Source organism: Fukomys damarensis, unplaced genomic scaffold, assembly GCF_012274545.1.
Source record: "Fukomys damarensis isolate Sample0158 unplaced genomic scaffold, DMR_v1.0_HiC HiC_scaffold_38, whole genome shotgun sequence".
NCBI lineage: Eukaryota > Metazoa > Chordata > Mammalia > Rodentia > Bathyergidae > Fukomys > Fukomys damarensis.
In genome coordinates this window covers 34,986,370-35,001,510 of record NW_022900950.1, presented here as the reverse complement: position 1 = coordinate 35,001,510, position 15,141 = coordinate 34,986,370, and the positions used below count along the sequence as shown (strand labels likewise).

Genomic DNA, 15,141 nt, shown 5'->3' with positions numbered 1-15,141 from the left:
GTCTGGAGTTCAACCCTGTGGGAGGTTGGGGAGCTCACTTTGGGCCTTGTGGACTGAAGTCAGTCTGCGTTGTGGGGGTCTGCCATTGGCTAGCTAAGATAGGGGGATTTGGTTCTGCACATGGCTGCACACGATGTGTATTATGGCAGCAGAGATATAGTCTGAAAGAGGCACTTCAAAGCCATTTTTTGTCCTTTTCTCTCTTTTCCTTATTCCATTCTGAAGTTCTTTTTTCTGTCCTCTTTCACAAACTCAGTCTCTTGTTCCACCATATTATCCCTCATCTCACTTTCTGTTCCAGCTCCTGTCCTCAGATTTCTTTTTTTATCATTTTTTTCTTTTTTCTTAATGTTCTGTTTTTCTATCATTGTGCCTCACTAAAGGGTTAGTAGTTTCAAGGGAAAGTGAGCCCCTATTGCTGTTGAGGGGATATATTCTTGTCCTTAGACTTGCACACTGTCTATCCCTTTTGAGTTTTACAGTTTTCTGGGGATTGTGTGGTCATTCTGTGTCCTCCGGCTTCACTTGAAAACTTCTCCAGTTCTTTTGCTTGTTTATTCTTCTCTTCTAAGTGGTAAATGTGCTATGTTAAGGAGTTTGTTCACTGCAAACTCAGTGAGCTGCTTCTCCATTTTAATTTAATTCACATGGTTTGGGGGTGATGGAATAATGACTACCACAGGTGGTCAATTTGCAGGTGGTGATTGATCCTTTTGTGTTGCTGATTGAATTGATTTGGATAAAGGATAGGGATTGATTTGATGAGTTGTTTTCTCTGATATTGTGAAAGTGAGAATATCTATGAGTCATTAGAGAATCAAAGGCTGGGACACAATGATATCAGGAAGATTTAATGACCCAGAGATTAAATCAAGGACAAGCCAACAGCAAAAAAAAAAAAAAAAAAAGAGAGAGAGAGAGAAAACACTTAAGCAAGACACAAAGAGACACTTCCAGTTCACCAATGGTAAACAGTAGGGCAAAAGAGGATGAAAACTCTGATAGTGAACCACCAGGACACTCAAAACTCACAGCACAGGAAGTAACAAAACATATCAATCAGGCTCTAGAAAAATTCAAAACAGAAATAATTTCCCAAATAACCATAGAGATGGTGAGCAAAATGAAAGTCATGATTTGAGACTCTAGAACAGAAACTAACAAAAAAATAGGTGAGCTCAGGAACATAATAGAAACCATGAAGGCCCAGAATAAGAAAGAAATGGAAATAATGAATGCCCAACATAGGAAAGAAAAAGGGGGAATCTATTAAAGAGATTCAAACAGATATCCAGGAGATTAAAAACTCTATTGAAAGTGCATGCCTCAGAATAAAAGAAATGGAAACAATAAACGCCCAACATAGGAAAAAAATGGAATCCATAAAACAGATTCAAACAGATATCCAGATTAAACACTCCATTGAAAGTGTAGCCAACAGAATGAATGAATGTAAAGATAGAATCTCAGATATGGAAGATAAGACCACAGACAGTGACCATGAAAAGAGAGGTTTCTTAAAAACAGTAAGGGATTATGAGAAATCTATCCAACAACTCCTAGATGATGCCAAGAAGAATAACATAAGAGTGAGAGGAATCCATGAAGTAGCAGGAGAAAATACAAATGACTTAAAAAAGCTGTTTACAGAATTAATGACAGAAAACTTCCCAAACAGAGGGGAAAATTTGACATACATATAAGTGAGGCATATAGGACTCCAACTAGCCACAATAAAAAAAAAAAATCTACACCTAGGCATATAATAATCAAGATTCCAGAAACGCAACAGAAGAATAAAATACTACAAGTAGTTAGAGAAAAGAAACAAATCACACCCAAAGTAAGGCCCATCAGAATCACAGTGGACTTTTCAACACAAACCCTTAGGTCAAGGAGAGCCTGGAGTGAGGTATTTCAAGTACCAAAAGAAAACAAACTTGAACTAGACTGATGTATCCTTCAAAGCTCTCATTCAAAATGGATGGGGAAATAAGATACTGCCATGACAAAGAATGACTGAAAAATTTCATGAATACCAAACCAGCACTACAAGCAATTCTAAAAAATATCCTAGAAGAAGACAACAAAGATCACAACACCATGAGGCCCAACAGAGCAAATCAAATAGCAAAGGCAAGAAACTAAAAGGAGAGGGCAAAAAATTAAAAAGAGTCAACAAAAGGACAATAAAATGACAATAATAAGTCAATACATATCAATTATAACCATCAATGTCAATGGCCTCAATTCACCAATCAAGAGAAATAGATTGGCAGAATGGATTAAGAAGCAAAATCCAACAATATGTGATATACAAGAAACACACCTAGTGCAAAAAGAAGCCCATAGACAGAAAGTGAAAGGGCAGAAAACAATTCTCCACATGACAGGAGCCCAGAAAAAAGCAGGGGTAGCAATCTTATTTGCAAAGTAAATTTCAATCCAAAACTGATCAAGAGAGACAAAGAAGGCCACTACATCCTTGTAAAGGGAACAATTCAAGAGGAAGAGCTGACAATCATAAACATATATGCACAAAATATAAATGCCCCCAATTATATGAAACAAATATTAAATAACATGAAAAACCAAATAAATACTAATACAATTGTAGTGGGGGATGTAAACACCCCACTATCACAAATAGAGAGATCATCTAGGCAGAAAATCACCAATGAAATAATAGAACTGAACCAAGCTTTGGAGCACATGGACTTAATAGATGTTTATAGAGTATTCCACCCCCAAAAATCAGAATATACATTCTTTTCGGCTGCACATGGATCATTCTCCAAGATAGACCACATACTGGCTCACAGAACAGGTCTAAATAAATACAAAAAAATTGAAGTCATCCCCTGTATATTATCAGATCATAGTGCAATCAAACTGGAGATCAATAGCACAAAAAACTATAGAAACTTCACAAGCACATGGAAACTGAACAACACTCTCCTAAACAATCAATGGATTACAGAGGAAATTAAAGAAGAAATTAGACAGTTTTTACAAATAAATGAGAATGCCAATACAACATACAGGAATCTTTGGGACACAATGAAAGCAGTTCTACGTGGAAAATTCATAACATTGAATGCCCACACTAGGAAAACAGAGCGGGCTCAAATAAACAACTTAATGATGAAGCTTAGACTCCTAGAAAAACAAGAGCAAGAAAAACCCAAAGCTCGAACAAGAGAGGAAATTATAAAGATCCGAGCAGAAATCAATGCAATTGAAATTAAGAAAACGATACAAAAAATAAATGAAACAAAGAGCTGGTTTTTTGAAAGAATAAATAAAATTGACAAACCCTTAGCTAATCTTATCAAAAAAAGGAAAGAAAAGGCTCAGATCCATGCAATTAGGAATGAAAAAGGCGAAGTCACAACAGATCCGAAAGAAATCCAGAGGATCATGAACACCTACTTTGAGAACCTGTACTCTAATAAAATGGAAAACACAGAAGAAATGGACAGATTTCTAGATACTTATGAATTACCAAAGTTGAACGAAGAAGATAAAAACATTTTAAACACCCCAATCACAATCAGTGAAATTGAAAATGTAATTAAAAACTTACCAACAAAGAAAAGCCCAGGCCCTGATGGATTCACTGCTGAATTTTACAAGACATTTAGAGAAGAACTACTACCATTACTCTTCAAACTTTTCAATGAAATTGAAAGAGAAGCTATACTTCCAAATTCATTCCTGGAAGCAAGTATCACTCTGATTCCCAAACCAGAGAAAGATACAACCAAAAAGGAGAACTACAGACCAATCTCCTTAATGAATATAGATGCAAAAATCCTTAATAAGATACTAGCAAACAGAATACAGAGGATTATTAAGAAGATCATCCATCATGACCAAGTCGGATTTATTCCAGAGATGCAAGGGTGGTTCAACATACGAAAGTCAGTGAATGTAATACATTATATTAACAAAGTCAAGGACAAAAACCATATGATCCTCTCAATAGATGCAGAAAAAGCATTTGATAAAATTCAACACCCATTCATGATAAAAACCCTGCAAAAAATTGGAATAGATGGTCTATACCTCAATTTAATAAAGGCTATTTATGAAAAACCATCAGCCAACATCATATTGAATGGCCAAAAACTGAAAACCTTCATGTTAAAATCAGGAACAAGACAAGGATGCCCACTATCGCCACTTCTCTTCAATATAGTTCTGGAAACATTAGCCACAGCAATTAGACAAGAGAAAGAAATTAAAGCAATAAAGATAGGAAAGGAAGAAGTTAAACTATCATTATTTGCTGATGATATGATACTCTACATTGAAGATCCAAAAAACTCCACCAAAAAACTTCTAGACTTAATTGACAGATTCAGTAAAGTATCTGGATACAAGGTGAATACCCAAAAATCAATAGCCTTTCTATACACAAATAACAGACAGACAGAAAGAGAAATAAGGGAAAAAATTCCTTTTACAATAGCATCCAAAAAAATGAAGTATCTAGGAATCAATCTAACAAAAGAAACAAAAGATCTCTACACTGAAAACTACAGCACTCTGAAAAAAGAAATCGAAGAGGATATAAAAAAATGGAAAGATATCCCCTGCTCCTGGGTAGGAAGAATCAACATAGTGAAAATGGCCATACTACCGAAACTGCTATATACATTCAATGCAATGCCAATTGAAATTCCAACACTATATTTCACAGAACTAGAAAAAAGAATCCAAAAATTCATTTGGAACCACAAGAGACCTAGAATAGCAAAAGCCATTATAGGCAACAGTCACATGGCACCAGGTGTAACAATTCCCAATTTGAAACTATACTACAAAGCCACTGTGATAAAATCAGCATGGTACTGGCAAAGAAATAGGCCTGAGGATCAATGGAACAGACTGGAAGACACAAAAACAAATGCAGATGTACTCAGCTACCTCATCTTCGACAAAGGAGCTCACCATCCTCAGTGGAGGAAAGATAGCCTCTTTAATAAATGGTGTTGGAAAAACTGGATATCAACCTGTCACAGATTAAAATTAGACCCTTATCTTTCGCCATGCACTAAATTAAAATCCAAATGGATTAAAGATCTAAATATTAAAACAGAAACATTAAACTTGCTGAAAGGTAAGTTAGGCAGAACTCTGGAAGACATTGGTATAGGAAAAGACTTTATGAACAAATCCTCATTAGCATGGGAACTAGCAGATAGAATCAACAACTGGGATCTCATCTTACTAAAAACCTTCTGTACTTCAAAAGAAACCATCAGCAGAACTAAGAGACAATCTACCATGTGGGAAAAAATTTTCACCAGCTGTTCCTCAGACAAAGGACTATTATCAAGGATATATAAAGAACTCAAAACAATCAGTCCCCCCAAATATAAAGACCCGATTCAAAAATGGGCATCCGAAATGAACAGACATTTCTCAGACAAAGAAGTAAAAGCAGCAAGAAAATATACGAAAAAATGTTCCACATCACTGGTCATTCGAGAGATGCAGATGAAAACAACACTGAGATTCCACCTCACCCCACAAAGAATGACTGCTATCAAGAAATCACACAATAACAAATGTTGGTGGGGTTGTGGGGAGAAAGGAACCCTTCTCCATTGTTGGTGGGAGTGCAGACTGGTGCAACCACTGTGGAAATCAATATGGAGATACCTCAAAGAGCTTGGACTGGAGGTTCCATTTGACCCACCCATCCCTCTGCTGGGTATCTTTCCAAGAGAACTAAAAGAATCATATCACAGAGAAGTATGCGCACCCATGTTTATAGCGGCACAGTTTGTAATAGCTTCGCGGTAAAATCAGGAACAGGACAAGAATGCCCACTATCACCACTCCTCTTTGATATAGTTCTGGAAACATTAGCCACAGCAATTAGACAAGAGAAAGGAATTAAAGAAATAAAGATAGGAAAGGAAGAATTTAAACTGTCATTATTTGCTGACGATATGATGCTCTACATTGAAGACCCAAAAAACTCCACCAAAAGACTTCTTGAAGTAATTGGTACTTTCAGCAGAGTAACAGGGTACAAGGTCAACATGCAAAAACCTATAGCCTTCTTTTACACAAATAACAGAGTCACTGAGCGAGAAATTAGGGAAACAATTCCTTTCACAATACCATCCAATAAATTGAAGTATCTAGGAATCAATCTAATGAAAGAAGCAAAAGACCTCTACACTGAAAACTACAACACTCTGAAAAAAGAGATCAAAGAGGATATAAGAAAATGTAAAGATATCCCCTGCTCGTGGATAGGAAGAATCAACATAGTGAAAATGGCCATAGTACCAAAACTGCTATACAGATTCAATGCAATGCCAATTGAAATTCCAACACTACATTTCATAGAAATAGAAAGAAGAATCCAAAAATTCATTGAAACCATAAGAGACCTAGAATAGCAAAAGCCATCCTAGGCAACAGACACATGGTAGTGGCTATAACAATTCCCAACTTGAAACTATGCTACAAAGCCCCTGGGAGCAAAACAGCATGGCACTGACAAAGAAACAGACTTGAGGATCAGTGGAACAGACTGGAAGATACAAAAACAACTCCAGATGTACTCTGCTACCTCATCTTTGACAAAGGAGCACACCATCCACCCTGGAGGAAAGATATCGTCTTTCATAAATGGTGTCAGGAAAACTGGACCTCAACCTGCCAAAGATTAAAGCTAGACCCTTATCTGTCATCATGCACTAAATTAAAATCCAAGTGGATTAAAGATCTAAATATTAAAACAGAAACACTAAAACTTGCTGGAAGATAAATTAGGCAGAACTCTTGAAGACATTGGCATAGGAAAAGACTTTATGAACAAATCCTCAGTAGCACAGGAACTAGCAGAAAGAATCAACAACTGGGATCTAATCTTATTAAAAAGCTTATGCATTTAGAAATGGGAAGAAAGGAGCTAAAGGTGTAGGGAAGGTGTAATACGTAGGAGAAGAACAAAAAGGGAAAAGAAAAAAATGTGAGAGAATGAAAAGATGAAAATAAAGTGTTTGTAGATGGGGAGGGGAGGAGGGGGTGAAGGGAGGGCAGAGGTAAGGGGAAAAAATGAGAATCAAGACTTGCCATGTAAAGGTACATGATCCCAACAATGAATGTAACTGTACTGTATCCCTAAATGTACCAATAAACTCAATTAAAAAAAAAAAAAAGCTTATGCACTGCAAAAGAAACCATCAACAGAATTAAGAGACAACCTACAATATGGGAAAAACTTTTTACCAGATGCTCCTCAGACAAAGGACTATTATGTAGAATATTTAGAGAACTAAAAAAAAATCAGTCCCCCAAATATAAAGACCCAATTCAAAAATGGGCATCTGAAATGAACAGACATTTCTCAGACAAAGAAGTAAAAGCAGAAAATAAATGTATGAAAAAAATGTTCCACGTCACTGGTCATTCGAGATACAGATGAAAACAACACTCAGATTCCATCTCATCCCACAAAGAATGGCTGCTATCAAGAAATCAATCAATAACAAATGTTGGTGGGACTGGAGGGAGAAAGGGACCCTTCTCCATTGTTGGTGGGGGTGCAGACTGGTGCAACCACTATGGAAATCAATATGGAGATACCGCAAAGAGCTAGGACTAGAGGTTCCATTTGACCCAGCCATAGCTCTGCTGGGTACCTTTCCAAAAGAATTAAAAGAATCATAACACAGTGATATATGAGCACCTATGTTTATAGCAGCACAGTTTTTAATAGCTAAAACTTGGAAACAGCCCATTAGCCTATCAGTTGGAAACTGGATAAAGAAGATGTGGTTTTTCTATAAAATGGACTACTACTCAGCCATAAAGAATGAGAAATAAGATAATAATTCATAAGAAAATGGATACATATTGAGGATATACTCTTAAGTGAAATAAGTCACACATGTGTAAACAGTTTCTCTGGTGTGAAAAACTGTACTAGTACACAAGATCCTAATGGGATAATTAACAATGTGAAATAGGAAGAAAAGGGCGAAAGATGTGGGGAAAGTGGGAAGGTTAGGGGAAAGGTAATAAGGGAAAAGAAAAAAATAGGTGAAAATGAAAAAATGAAATAAAGTGTTTGTAAATGGGGAGGGGGGAGGAGGGAGTGAAGGGAGGGCAGGGACAAGGGGAAAAAATGAGAACCAAGACCTGTCATGTTTAGGTCCAGGATCCCAGTAATGAATGTAACTGTACTGTATACCTAGAATGTACCAATAAACTTAATGAAAAGTGAAAAAATTTTTTAAAGATAGGGAACAATCAAGAATCATTCATAAAATGCAAATCAAAGTGACACCTCCCCATCAGATAGAATGCTTATTATCAAAAAGTTAAAAAATAATAACAGTAGGAGAAGTGGGAAAAGTGGAGGAAAGGAAATAAAGGAAAAGGAAAAAATATGAGAAAATGAAAATAAAGTTTTCTTAAATAGGGAAGGGAGTAGGGGGTGAAGGGAGGTCAGAGACAAGGGGAAAAAATGAGAATCAAGACCTGTCATGTAAGGGTACAAGATCCCAATGATGAATGTAACTGTACTGTATACCTAATGTACCAATAAATAGGGAAGGGAGTAGGGGGTGAAGGGAGGTCAGAGACAAGGGGAAAAAATGAGAATCAAGACCTGTCATGTAAGGGTACAAGATCCCAATGATGAATGTAACTGTACTGTATACCTAAAATGTACCAATAAACTCAATGAGGAAAACAAATAATAACAAAAGAATTGGTAAAGATTTGGATAAACAGGACCCTCATTCACTATTGGTATGATTATAAATTGGTACAGCAATTAAGAAAAACTGTATGGAGGCTACTTAAAATTTAAAAACATAACTACCATGTAGTCTAACAATCCCATTTCTGGGAATGTATTCAAAGGAAACAAAATCAATATCTTAAAGAGGTATCTGCAGCTTCATATTCATTGCAGTATTATTCACAGATGCAAGATATGGCAGCAACCTTATCGACAGATGAACAAATAGAGAAAATGTTCACCAATTTAAGACACCTGTAGAAATCTATGGCACGAAAAAAACAGTGGAAAGTGTGTGAAATTATTTCTTCCATTTTAATTTTATAACATTAGAAATAAACATTTATCATTGAAAGTAGTCAGATGTGTATGATCTATAATTTTTCTAACAAACTGCATAAATGAACCCAGACCTTTGTTCTCAAACAAAAGAAAGTAGATAGAAGTGTTATTTCACAAAATAGCTTATTTTCAAGGCCTTTGACAAGCCACTTTTAAAAGGATGATGTAATAAGAGCTAAAAGCTTCCTATTAGTATTTGTCTTTGAGATTCTCTTGGATGTGGTCTACAATCATATAGTTTCCTGAGCAGGCTGCCTTTATCACAGCTGCCCATGATCCATTAAATGCCAAGCTGAGGACCACATGACAAGCTGAATGCACTTAACTTGACACTAACAGGAGAGATGACAAAAGGGGTTCTTCTAGTCTTTTGCAAAATGCATCTATACCTGAGAGTAGAGGGAACTTTCAAGTTAGAAGGTAATCTTTAAAACTCCAGGCATTAGAACTGGAGTTGTGCAGTGTGGTGCCAGAGGAATCAAAGTGATTTTAAATTGGTATTAGAAACCTTAGGATGCAAAGCTTGTAAGAGAATTTGCTACAATAATGTTCCTATTACTGCTTCCTATCAATGGGTTAACATTAAACTATGATCTTTATCAAGCTTTCTGGACATTTCTGAGTGGATGACACCATCCGTACTGTCTCTTTAACTATAATCAAGGGTAGATCATATTGACTTAAAGTTAAGAGAGTTGGCAAAGAATTGTGAGTAACTTCATTGGGATTCTTTTTGTAGCTAGCAACTGTAGATTATTATTCTTATTTTCATATAAAGCAAATTCTGGAGAGCAAATTTAAGAAGGGAAAAATACAGAAACTTTTCTCCTTTGACATAGGTCTTTTACTGGACTCTACTTCTCAGTGTGAGCAACAAGGAGATAGCTAAATGCTATATGCTTTGCAAATTTCTCACAAAAAAGAATAAGAACAAATAAAATAATAAAAGCTAGAAATAGGCTCATTTCTTGACTTTTACTTTGAACATTTTTATAATCTCAGCAAAAGAAATGAAACTAAAAGTAGGAAAAAGCAAACCAATGTGTTGTAATTTTTTGTTTTAAAATAATTTCAGATTCCAATTTTTCCGTCTTCCCTATTGTATCCAAGTGTTAACTGACTTTGTGAACATTCCTTAGGTCTGATAAAAATCTCTCAAATTTTTTGTAGGTCAGCTTTTCACTGATTTTTATTTTAAAAAGACTTGGATCTCTCTTGAGGCTCAATTTTATAAATAAGATTCCCAGGATGAAAATTATGAACTATAACTGAATAATTCTTTTGGTAAAAAGATCTTTTTCAAAGGCCTCAGAATATGTCTGCCTGCCTCAGTTTTATCTGCCTAACCATAATCTAAACACTCACCCTAACTGAATAGTTAGTGGTGGACAATAGGCCATTGTGTTATAAAGCTGAACATGTGAATATGCTACATGGCAATAACTGGCTATCAACTACCTCCCTGTTATCTACACACCTATTCTTTTTAGGAACAGAACACTCTCAAGTTCTAGTTGGATATGTGGCCACCCAGCTATGCATATTTGCTGGTTTCTTCAGGTACATGTGGCTAAATGACTAAGTTCTACCAAAAGGATATGAGAAGAACAGATTTGCGCAACTTACAGGCCATCTCTTTGAAGACTGTGGCTTCTCTGTCCCCTGTCTTCGTGGCTGAGGGAAGAACAACGGGAGCAACACCTTTGCACTCAGTGGTGAAAGCCATGAGTTGATGAGAGGAGTTTGGATGGACGAGCCAGGAGAGGAATGGAATAAGTTACCACTATACCTCTGTTCACTTGTGCACTATTCCTCATAATGTTCACATCTTCAAATGCTGTATAACAGAGCTAGGGAGAATGAAGAAAAGCTTTCTTTTTGGTTTCTACAAATCCAAAATCTGCAAGAGTGTATGTGTCTACAAGGTAACTATTGTCCCTGCCCAATATGTCACAGACACACCCTAGCACCTGAGGCTCAGACTTGAACCAGACTCCAGGCAGCCCCCACCAAAAAAGCCAAGTCTTGCTGCCTTCTTTCATTCTAGTGGTTAAGTAAGGTATTATCTGTTAACAGCCTGATGTGCAATAATCTGTAGTTTCCTCAACCTTCACCCTGCCAATCCAGTGTCAGAAGTTTAGTTTGTAATGTCCAATTTGGAGCTGCCAGCCCCTTCCTATATTTCTTGGACAATTTTTAGACCCATTTCTTCAAAGAAATTCCCAGACTTTCCTTGTCTCCAACCCTCTCTATGACCTTTTTCCACACTTGTATGACCCTTGAAAAAGGAGGAGGGACATCAAACATCAAGTTCCTTGCTATTCCCTAAACTAGCCAAAGCACAGGGACAGTGAAAACAGGTCCAGATCAGAATGTCCATATAAGTGTTATATGAAAGAATACAAACTCCTTTATATGTACATTGGGAAATGAGCAAGCATTGTCCATAAGAAGTGTTCTTTTCTACAAGTATGCTAAAGGAAGCTGTTCCTTGGAATGCTGGTTAAACAAAGGAACAAATGAAGGGCCAGGGATTTAGCTCAGTGGTTCCACTGCCTGCTGCAAAGGAACAAATGAAAGTAACTGCATCAACATTTGTGTGGCTTAAGCCCCTCCTTCCATAGTGACCTGTCCAGCCAGCTACCACTAGATTCTCCCTGCTAGTAAGTTTCAACAAACCGTACGTGTTGTGTGTATCTCCTAGTAAATTCTTTGTCCTCACTTCAACTTAGTCCACTGCCCTAACACTGATAGGTTGCAGACAGAGCAACGAATGAGCCAGCCTGGAGACTGAGGAGCTTAAAAAGAGCAAAAAAAAAAACATGGAAGTTGCAGGTCAGCCTTTTACCTCCATATGGGGAATGGGCAGCAGTCTTATAGATGCTTGGGGACTGCTGCATGAGCACAAGAATGCCCCAAATCACCACGAAAATAATGGAAAAGTTTGTTTGTTAATGAGCAACATGGTTTAAAGAAAAAGAAAGAGCTATATACGATTTCAGCAGTCATAGAGTGACCGTTTCTCACAGAGTTATGGGCAGTAACAGTGGCTGAGCTCCAAGCTGAAGCCCAAGTCCATGTCAACTTTAGGAGTAACTGAAACTGCAGTGTGAAGGGTGTATAAATTAAGCTAAAACTACTGACCTTGTATTGCTCATATGAGAAATACTGATGATCACCACCTCTGTCACCAAACACCTACACACAGCAGCATTTGCACCCAACCATAAAGGAAGACAATGCCACCTCTTTGTTGGTCTGGCTGACAACTGACTGTAAAGGTGTTTGGCCTAAGGGGAGCAGTTTATCTATGATGTGCCACAATGGCAACCTATGGAAGAATTAAAGTACTTCCTAAGAGTATGAGGAATGAATTATTTATGTGGCAAATTACATAAGCCCCACATAATTAAAGGTTCACAGGAGGAATGAAAGACAACATGTTCCAAATGGCCCCAAGGCACTCTTATGGACCTCTGATATAATTCCCAAGCCACTTGGAGGTCCCACTGTTTCTCAAATGGCACAAGCCATGGACAGTTGAGGGGAAAACTGAGAAGGCTAAAAATGATAAGCATAGAGAATAGATCAGAAGATTTGAGATAAAAGAGAGCAATAAAAGGTCCTGTAAGTGTAACAAAAAGGAAAACATGCCATGATTAAATCAGAGTAGATGAGAGGGAGTGAAGGGAGAGCACGGACAAGGGGAAAAAAATGAGAACCAAGACCTGTCATGTAAAGGTACAAGATCCCAATAATGAATGTAACTGTGCTGTATACCTAAAATGTACCAATAAACTCAATAAAAGCAAAAAAAAATCAGAGTAGATGATCCCATTGAAGAAATTGAAAACCAGTTTGACACTGTTGTTGTGATACTGGTAAAAGTTAAAACCTGAACTTGCTTTTCTAAGACTTTTGACAATTAAGAAATGGATACAGTGCCCATTGCTCCCAAGTGGGAACCTACTAGTTCTCATACTGAGATTCTTCAATTTGATTCAAGATTTGCTTGCTCTTTGAACAGGGCTGGTTTTAATTTGTTGCTCTTTGTAGTGTTGCTGAGGAATTTAGCTATACTATACACTTTGATGATCTGCTGTGGGGGATCCATGGAAGACATGTGTGATAAGAGTGTAAGGCACTCAGACGCATGGCAGGCACTGTAAGAGTGCCTTACCCTGGAAAAGGAAAAGGGACATCAAAACATCGTGTTCCTGAGATGGCATGGCCCCTTTCCATCCGCAAGATTCCAGCCAAGTCAAGAGGACAAATGCAGTCCCAGACTGGAATGTTCAGATAAGTATTAACTGAAGGAACTGGGCAAACAAGTGATACCTGTAAGAAGCATTCTTTTCTGCATGTATGCTAAAGGCAGCTGTTCACCGGAATGCTGGTCATACAAAAGCCCAAAGCAATCTAATCCCATCAATAATTATGTATCTTGAACTATAAAGCACCTCCCTCCATAGTGAAAGTAGCAGAGTGCTACCTGTACAGCTAGCTGCCCCTAGACTATCCCTATTAGTAAGGAGGCATCAATAAACCTTGTGTCTCACATGCTGTCTCTTGGCAACCTGCACTAGTGCACCTAGGCTGTGGACAGGCAAGACTCAAACAGAGCTCTCTTTTGGGAACCAATATATCTCCCTGTTTTAATTAAATTGTTTTATTCTCTTACTTTCTTTGTGATACCCTTTCTGACTAGGTAGAAGAAAATTAAAACTCTCTTCACTTTAGTTTGTCTAGCCACCCCAAAGTAACATTTTAAAAGCTAGTTTTCAGTAATGAAGGTCAGGGCGTACAACCTACAAAGTTTTATCAAGCTACTCTGCAGGGGAGAGAATGGCTTTAAATTGAGGCTGTCCTTAGCATGTTGGACAGGTAGTTACCGGCATACAAATAGGTCCCTTCATTTAACCATATGCCTCTAACTCAGTAGTGATAGTGCCACAGCCCACATGAGAGGGAGGGAATTCCTCCTCCAGGGAAGTTGGGCTCAGGGAATCTGTGCCAGGAAGTCTGTACCTTATTCCATATCTCATCCATCTTCACTGCTCCACACTAAGCATTTTTCTTTCCCCCAATCCACTTATCTCTCTACCTTTGGGTATCCTAGTTATAAGCAACATGTGATGCCTAGTATGTCTAGTTCTCTAGCTTCTCCTATGCCTTAATTTGTGATTTGTTGCTCCCTTTGACAAAAGATTTCTCACCATTGTTGTTTCAGGGACTGGCCTCTCTATCCTTCCACCCATGAGGACCCCCTTTTTTTTCTTTTCTATGTCTTTTCATAGACTGAACCAACAGATAGCCTGGGATCTGGCCCAGGGTTCTGGGTAACAGCTACAGGAAATTAGGATGTGCATTTTTACAACCTCTTGTTCTTTCTTACATGTGAAGATACCAAGTGGACTCTTTGTGAACCTAGTGAGATGTTTCCAAAATCTGAGCCAAGACTCATTCTCCTCCAGTCAGCATATAATCTGTATTGTTTGTAGTAAAAACTGACAGCTACCATTTCCTACGTTCCTAACTACTGACCATCTTCCTGATATAATAATCATCACAACAGCTGAAATTCTGCAGATATATTTTATGTGTTTAGCACTATTCTTAATGGGCTTTACATATATCTTTTAATTTATACAACTCAATGAGGAAGATACTAACATCATATTTAGATGAAAAGTCTTGCACGTATTTGGTGAAACATAGATTCTGATCCTGATAAATTAACAAATGATACCAAGAAATCTTAGACTACACATATCAAAAAATTTAGAAAACTAAACAATGACTGGTACAGCAGAAACTTGTCATTTAGTCAAAAATGCACAAGGAATGCTGCCAATTAATAGATGCTATCAAATCTAGTCTCCACTAATCAAGAGACTGGTTACATTTTCTGTACCTTATGTGTCTCTACTCTTAATAGAAAGGTGCCAGAGAAGTAAACACTGTCAAAAACTTATTTAAATTTAAATTTGAGGACAAAAGATATACTTGGCTCTCTTTATAAT

At 37.4% G+C, this 15,141-nt stretch overlaps 1 long non-coding RNA gene across 1 annotated transcript in view; it reads right to left on the bottom strand.

The window, feature by feature from the left end:
• Positions 1-15,141, bottom strand: part of LOC104862146 — a 44,682-nt gene that overhangs the window by 26,034 nt on the left and 3,507 nt on the right. Inside the window, exon 2 of the long non-coding RNA XR_780209.2 lies at positions 10,745-10,968. This is a non-coding gene — a long non-coding RNA (uncharacterized LOC104862146). The remainder of the gene's footprint in view (positions 1-10,744; positions 10,969-15,141) is intronic.